The 8,806-nt window shown below is 39.8% G+C and overlaps 1 pseudogene; it reads right to left on the bottom strand.

The window, feature by feature from the left end:
- Positions 1 to 7,790: 7,790 nt before the first annotated feature.
- Positions 7,791 to 8,256, bottom strand: LOC102288088 (protein BEX2-like; annotated as a pseudogene).
- Between the last annotated feature and the right edge of the window lie 550 nt (positions 8,257 to 8,806).

Raw genomic sequence — 8,806 nt, 5'->3', positions numbered from 1 at the left:
AGTTGGCACAGTCATTGACTGTATAATCTTACTTAGTTTGTGAATGTTGTTAGGAAACCAGCACATGTCATATCGCATTGTTTTTAATGCGGTGAAGAGTCAGGTGATCCTGCACAGCTTGCACTGTGCGGGAAGGCCATGTGCAGGCCTGCCTGCTCTGCTCGCCGAGTCCAAATCAATTATGCTCTAATCAGGTCTGTTTCCGGAACTGGTCAGATGGAGGTTCAGAATGAAAAGGAAAAATTGCTATTTCTCTCCAGATCCTGTTTGCATCAATGGACTCCATCTGAGACACATCCTGTTTGACCTCTGGTATAGCAGGGGAGGGGAATTGTTCTGTTTGACGTTTGACTGTCACAGATAGCAGGGCCTCCACTTTTTTGGCTTTTTTCTTTTTTCCAGGAAAAGTTTGAATTGTACTAAAACTCAGTCATCATCCTGAGTTCAGTGTGGACACGTAGTCTGAACTATTTATGCTCCTCAAATAGCAATCCATCACAATCCCCAGGATGCTTGTTTAAAGTTCAGATGTCTAGACCTACTTCGAGACACAGTCTCTAAGAAGATGCTAGTCTAACAAACTACCCAGTTGATTCTGAAGTGTAGTCAAGTTCAAGAATTTGCAACAAGATGAGAACTGCTTAAATCCAGCTTCCTCATCTCAGACCACTGACTCCAGCAAGGCTCAATTTCCCTATTTTTGCTCTAACGTGGGGGAAACTGTTTTGAATTTGGGGTACCCAGAAGGGAACACCATTAGAGATGTCTTCACTTGTGGGTCAGTTCAGTTCAGTCCAGTCACTCAGTTGTGTCCAACTCTTTGTGACCCAATGGACTGTAGCACGCCAGGCTTCCCTGTCCAACTCCCAGAGCCTACTCAAACTCATGTCCATCATGTAGGTGATGCCATCCAACCATCTCATCCTCTGTCATCCCCTTCTCCTTCTCCTTGCCTTCAGTCTTTCCCAGCATCAGGGTCTTTTCTAGTGAGTCAGCTCTTGCACTAGGTGGCCAAAGTATTGCAGCTTCAGCTTCAACATCAGTCCTTCCAATGAATATTCAGGACTTATTTCCTTTAGGATTGACTGGTTGGATCTCCTTGCAGTCCAAGGGACTCTCAAGAGTCTTCTCCAACACCACAGTTCAAAAGTACCAATTCTTTGGCACTCAGCTTTCTTTATAGTCCAACTCTCACATCCATACATGACTACAAACCATAGCTTTGACTAGATGGACTTTTGTTGGCAAAGTAACGTCTCTGCTTTTTAATATGCTATCTAGGTTTTTCATAGCTTTTCTTCCAAGGAGCAAGCGTCTTTTAATTTCATGGCTGCACTCACCATCTGCAATGATTTTGGAGCCCCAAAAAATAAAGTCTGACACTATTTCCACTGTTTCCCCATCTATTTCCCATGAAGTGATGGGACCAGATGCCATGATCTTCATTTTCTGAATGTTGAGTTTTAAGCCAACTTTTTCACTCTCCTTTTTCTTCATCAAGAGGCTCTTTAGTTCCTCTTTACTTTCTGCCATAAGGGTGGTGTCATCTGCATATCTGAGGTTATTGATATCTCTCCCAGCAATCTTGATTCCAGCTTGTGCTTCTTCCAGCCCAGCGTTTCTCATGATGTATTCTGCATAGAAGTTAAATAAGCAGGGTGACAATATACAGCCTTGACGTACTCATTTCCCGATTTGGAACCAGTCTGTTGTTCCACGTCCAGTTCTAACTGTTGCTTCTTGACCTGCATACAGATTTCTCAGGAGGCAGGTCAGGTGGTCTGGTATTCCCATCTGTTTCAGAATTTTCCACAGTTTGTTGTGGTCCACATAGTCAAAGGATTTGGCGTAGTCAATAAATCAGAAGTAGATATTTTTCAGGAAGATTTAAAGACAACAACTCCATACATGATGTGTACAGAGTGATCAGTGAGAAACAGGGTCAGTTAGAAGGCTACTGTCAGATCCCAACCAAGTTTTCCCCAAGACATATCAAAAAGAGAAAAATAGGGCTTCCCTGGTGTCTCAGTGGTAGAGGATCAGCCTGCCAATGCAGGAGGCACAGGTTCAGTCCCTGATCCAGGAAATCCCACATGCCAAGGAGCAACAAAGCTGGTGTTTTTGTTTTGTTGCAAAGCAGCAAGGCCATAACTATTGAGCCAGTGCTTTAGAGCCCAGGAGTTGCAACTACCGAGCCTGCGTGCTACATCTACTGAAGCCCAAGTGCTCTAGAGCCCACGTTCCACAAAAAGAGAGGCCACCCGCCACAATGAGCAGCCTGGACACTGCAACTAGGGAAAATTCTGCACAGCCGCAAAGACCCAGCACAGCCAAAATTAAATAAATAAAATTAGTTTTTAAAACAGAGAAAAATAAGGATAAAGTTAAATTTATTCAAATTATTCTGTGATTGTGTTAGCCACATCTTTCTGAAGATGTTAAAATACCTGTCTTAGTCTATTTTGGGCTACTCTAACAAAATACTACAGACTGGGTAGCTTATAAACAACAGAAATGTATTGTTCACAGTTCTGGAGGCTGGCAAGTGTAAGATCAAGGTACCAACATGGTTGGTTCTGCTGAGAGCTCCCTTCCTAATTCATAGTCTGCACCTTCTTGCTAAGTCTTTACATGGTGAAAGGAGCTAGGGAACCTCTTTTATAAAGCCCTGGTCTGGGAACTCCTTTGGTGATCCAGTGGCTAAGACTCCATGCTCCCAATGCAGGGGCCCTGGGCTCAATCTGAGGTTGGGGAACTAGTTGCTACACGATGCAACTAGAAGATTCCACATGTCACACCTAAAACCTGGTGCAGCCAAATAAATAAATATATAATTTTTAAAATAAAAAGCCTTAGTGCCATTCATGAGGGTTCTACTCTGATGACCTAAGCACCTCCCAAGGTCCTACTTCCTAATACCATCACCTTTAAGGGTTAAGATCTCAAAATACAAATTTTGGAGGGACACAAACATTCAGACCATAGAAATATATTTTCTTTTAGGGATTTATTTTGCATTTATTTACTTATTTTTGGAATAGCTAATGCGTGATGCCCCTTGAACAAAATTCAAAATGTACAAAAACTTCTAATATTGATTATGTAGGCCATTTCTCTCCTACCCCAAAGTTCCAGTACCCAAACCCAGAAGCAGCCACCATTACTGATTTCTTATTCTTCAAGAAATGCTGTATGCATACACTAGCAGATACATTTATAGAAACTCACTTTTAATTAGCAGGCAGCATACTGCATCTTGCTTTTTTTTTCACTTAATAACATTGTAGAGATATATCCATAGCAGTACAGTTGACAAGATGTTTTTAAATTAAATGACAGTGATGATATATTGTGATTGAGTATTTCTTAAATGTCCTAAAGAGTACACACACATATACACACATGGCAGACCCAAAGAAGCTAAAAATTTTTTTCTAGGCCACAAAATCTGAAAGCTGAAACCATTGGCATGATAATAAATATGTAATATATAGCACTCATATAATAATTATGGTATTATAATACTTTATAATAAAACATTTTATAGTAATGGTTTATTAAACTATTTACTAAATAATAATAATAAACATTTCAGAATCAAACAGTTCTAGGCGTAAGTCTTACTTCTGTCATTTTCTAGTTCTAAGAACTTAAATTACCAATGTCTCTGAGCCAGTTTCCTTATTTTAGCAAAACTGAGAGTGAGGTGGGAAATAAAACCTCCTTCCTGAATTAATTGTGAGGATTAAACAAATAATAAATAGAAAGTGTCTGCAGCCTTGAACTGAGGATTCTTGATGTATGGGACACGGCTATCAAGAATCGGCAACAGACAAATATTACAGAGGTTACGTAAGTAAAAGCTGAAAATGTGCATTGACTTTGGCAGTTATTAAAATAAGATCAATGAAGATTCAGGCAGGGCTCAGCGGAGTGTTGAGGACCAAAAAACAGAGTTAGCGAGAGGGGAGCGGCAGCTGGTGGTGAGAGCAAGAGGTTGGTGGTGAGTGAGTGCGTTGTTGCTAAAGCTGGATGCTGTGTGGTTCAGGAGCAGGCAGGGTCCTGGTCAAAGAAACACTGTCTCTCAAATAAAAAGAAAATTCAACTCTCTTGGTCCTTTATCTGCACTTTATGAACACTTAGAAAGGAAAAATAGTATAGAGTGGTAGTTCTTTCCTTTTTCTCCCCCACCCAAATCATATTTGTAAATGGGAAGAAGTGGAAAGTGGGTCTCTTCTGCAACTCCCCTGGAAAGAGAAAAAAATTGGATGGGTGCTATTGAAATAAGTTTTAAGAAGTGACTTATATCATCTTGAAAAATGAGATACTGTAAGCTTTTTTTTCAAACAATAATTACAGGAGTGATACATCACGTTCTCCTGGGTTTTGTTGTTATTGTTGTTTTGCTTTTTTGTTTGTTTGGATTTTTTTTTTAAGGAGAATTTCCAACATATATTAAAGTAGAAAGGCAACATAATGAACCCTGTGATGATCTTCAACAATTATCAACTCTTGGAATTTCCCTAACATATTCCTCTCACTCCTGCTCAGGAGTTTTATATTTTCTAAAAATTGAAAATTACCTCTGAAGGCTTGATGAGATTCAGGTTTGATTTTTTTTAAGATGATTTCATAGTGTTTGTTTTAATCAGAAGGGACTTAAAGTGTAGTTTTTTTTCTTTTTTTCTGCTGTTAGCAGCTACTGCTGTTCAATGTCAAGTCTCTTAATGTTTTTGGTTTTTCCATCTGTTCTGCTTACTGTCAATTTGGAAAGCTGTTTCTTCTGGGCAAGGTTGAGTCACAAGTTGAAGTCTCCCAGCTTTGGATCACTAACAATTTTCAGAGACCCATTACCTCAAAGTTACCTTTCCAGAATGATTTTTTTCTGGTTTTATCGAGATGTAATTGACATACAGCATCGTGCTCATTTAAGATACAACTTAATTATTTGGTTTATGTATTATGAGGGCTTCCCTCATAGCTCAGTCGGTAAAGAATCCGCCTGCAATATAGGAGACCCCAGGTCGATTCCTGGGTTGGGAAGATCCTCTAGAGAAGGGAAAGGCTACCCACTCCAGTATTCTGGCCTGGAGAATTCCATGGACTGTATAGTCCATGGGGTCACAAAGAGTCGGACAAGACTGAGCAACTTTCACTTTCACATATTATGAAATGATCACCACAATAAATGTAGTTAACACCCATCACCTAGCATAGTTATAGTTCTTTTTCTTGTGATGAGAATTTTTAAGATCTACTCTCTTAGCAATTTGCAAGAATCTAATACAATATTGTTAACTGCAATCGCCACGCTGTACATTACATTCCCAGAGCTTGTTTACCTTATAATTGGAGATTTGTACCTTTTGACCACATTCATTCATCTCCCCACCAGCCCTCCCTGCCTCTGGTAACCACCAATCTGTTCTATTTTTTTCTGAGTTTAGTTTTCTTTATATTCTACATGTAAGTGGAATTATAGTATTTTGTCTTTCTTTCTTTGATTTATCTCACTGAGAATAATGCCCTAAGTGTCCATCCATGTTGTTCACGGATGACAGAATTTCCTTTTTTATGACCAAATAATGTGTATATAGTAACATTACATATATGTTTTATATAGTACATACATATATAAATTTATATGTGTGTGATATATATATTACATATTTATATATCTCACATTTTCTTATTTGTTCATCAGCTGATGAACACAGGTTGTTTCTCTGTCTTGGCTACTGTAAATAATTCTGCAATGAACATGGGGGTGCAGATATCTTTTCTAGATAGTGATTTCTTTTCTGTCAGATATATACCTAGAAGTCAGATTACTGGGTCAAATGATAGTTCTGTTTTTAATTTTTTGAGGAACTTCCATACGGTTTTCCACAGTGGCTGTACCCACTTACCTTCCATCAACAGTGCACAAGGGTTCCCTTATCTCCACATTCTCACCAACATTTGTTATCCCTTCCCTTTGAGGACAGCCATTCTGACAGATGTGAAGCGATAGCTCCTTGTGGTTTTGATTTGCATTTCCGTGATGATTTGTGATGTTGAGCAACTTTTCATGTACTTGTTGGACATTTGTGCATCTTCAGAAAAATATCTAGCTCCTCAGCCCATTTTTAAGTTAGGTTTGTTTTTTTTTTTGCTAGTGAGGTATATAAGTACTTTATATATTCTGTATACTAACCCCTTATCAGATATATTCTTTGCAAATGTTTTTCTCCCATTTCATAAGTTGTCTTTTCATTTTGTTGATGGTTTCCTTTATTGTGCAGAAGCTTTTTTAATTTAAAGTAGCTCCACTTGTTTATTTTTGCTTTTTCTTTTGGTGTCAAAAAAAAAATTTGCCAAAATCAATGTCAAGTAGCTTACCACCTATGTTTTCTTCTAAGAGTTTTATGGTTTCAGCTTATACCCAAGACTTTAATCCATTTAAGACTGGTCCTTAATTTGTATTTTTCTAAACACCAAGAATGGAAAAATAGTGTAGATGGTATTTCTTTAAGCCCCAGTTCTTTCTTAAGGGGCTTAAAGACTGTTACTGTGTTTCGTTCACTAAAACTGCCCCACTCTGCAGTCTTCTTCAAAAACCTTTTCTTGCTGGTTAATATGCCTCTTCCTACTCTTCCCCTTTCTTTCTGATTCTGTATCTAGAAAGACCAAAGAACCATTCATCTGGCAATGACAGCATCCTTCTCAATGATTCACAATTACACAATCCTCTGTGGCTGTCAAGATAGGGGAAAGGGTGGGAACTCTGCTGTGTAATAATTTTCGTTTCTTCATAAATGAATGAGTGATGGATGAAATTGGGCCAAACTCCAGCGGGGTGCACAGACCCATGAAATGTGTCAAGGGATGTACCTGAGCAAAATAGTGAGATGCTGTGAGAAGAATGTGTGCCATGACAGCGTGCTGCATTTAACATGAATTAATTGATCACAGGCATCTTGCTGGAGCAGTGGGAGTGATACCTGGGGATAAAGACAATTCTATGGCTTCTCCAATAGCTGTGTTAAGCAAGCCAGTTCTTCCCTCTGCATACAGAGCTGGCATTCTTGACCCAGGACCATGTGTCATACTGTAGCTGGCTAACTTTTTCCATTTCTGAGTAAACCATCTATGTTCAAAGCCTGACTGAAAAGTGTGAGAAGAACTCTGGGCATCCGGCCCAGCATCTCAAGGTGAGCACATGATGGGCAAAGAAGAGAGGAACCAAGGAGAAAGGGCCTATTGCTTGGATCTGTGAGCATCCCAAGCTCCTTGAGATAGATGCCTCACTCAGCCTCTTCTCCCAGTCCCTCCTCTGGGAAAATCAGAGCCCAGTTTAACAAAGCAGAAAGGTGGACAACTTTACTGTGTGTTAAATTTGGTTACTTTCAAAATGATACTCTGGTTTGCTTAAAAGTGCAGTGCAAGTAATTGGGTTCGTTTCACCAACTCAAATAAAAGATAAGTGTCCATGTGAATAAGTGATAGCTTTCCTTTACACAGAGAAATTCAAACTAAGACAGGCAAAAAGGTGGAGTGGTGGAGCTGCTGAGAGCCTAGGCTTCAGGATTAGACAGAAGACAGAACTTGTTACATGCCGACTCCATCCATTTTTTTTTTTTTTTTCTTTTTTAAACTGTTTTATTAACTTCACAATATATAATGAACATTTCTCCATGCAACAGTTAAAACCTTCCTGCTGATAGAAACTTACAGATTGGGTCAAAAACACAACATTCAATTAGAAGCTGGTAATAGGAAATGGGCAAGAAACAAGCTTAACACCAAAACCTTTACAACAAAGGTAAGTCAAGAACATCTAAGTTTAGGAAGTAAGAGTCTCCTAACTTCAGGGAAAACATCAGGATTCAAGGCATAAGGCAAAAGTCATCAAGATGCTCATGGTAAGCGGGGTCAGTGCTAACTGCCCGCAGACTATGACTCAACTGCTTTTCCCTCAGCTTTTCCATCAGCTGCCTCACCTCCTCCCCAATCCTTTCCATATTCTCTTCTCTCATCCTTGCCTGTGGCTCGCCAAGTCTCTGAGACACGTCCCATCTATAATGCAGGATGGGCTGCCTAACACGGAACCGCCTAGGATTTCCTCTAGGTACATAATATTCACTAGCACCCGAAAGGAGGGCCATAGGTTCTCTTTTATTAGCATCTTGATCCTTTCCATCTTTCTTTTTCATTCTTCTGGTTGGCATCTTCCATGTTTCGATGTTTTACTGCTTGTTCCTCTTTGGACGCCATTGCTCCTGGGCCTATCCTTGCTGTCTCCTGCTCCTCCCGACTGTTGCTGCACGTGTGCCGCTGCAACACTTCTGCTCGCAGACCTGCTCCCCTCGCGCCTGCCATTCTTGGGGCCGCCCCGGCCCGCACTCCCCTCAGTGCCAGGCGGAGCAGGTACCAAGAAGCAAGCAGGTGACCGTCGGGTCTGACTCCATCCATTTTTGACACACACACTTTGTGTGTCTTTGGACAAGTTTCTAGAAAATTAAGATAACCGACCATACCTACTTCACAGCATTTTGTGAAAACATAGGAGGGGCACTTTGCAATATGCCAACTGTTATATGGGTTCAATAAACAGTTTCTCTTGTTGCTACTAGGAATTCTTGGGGAATCAGACTTCACGAATGTACAATATTTCTTTAAATGAACTTGAAAATCCTGTAATAATTTTATATTTATAGAAAAGTTACAAAGATAGTCTAGAGAATTCTAAAGCACACTTCACCCAGATTTTTCTGTGTTAACATTTTAATGTTGTATGTGTGCCAACATTGGCACATTACTATTT

The sequence above is a fragment of the Bos mutus genome, chromosome 26, assembly GCF_027580195.1.
Source record: "Bos mutus isolate GX-2022 chromosome 26, NWIPB_WYAK_1.1, whole genome shotgun sequence".
NCBI classification, from domain to species: domain Eukaryota; kingdom Metazoa; phylum Chordata; class Mammalia; order Artiodactyla; family Bovidae; genus Bos; species Bos mutus.
This window is presented reverse-complemented; position numbering and strand designations above follow the sequence as displayed.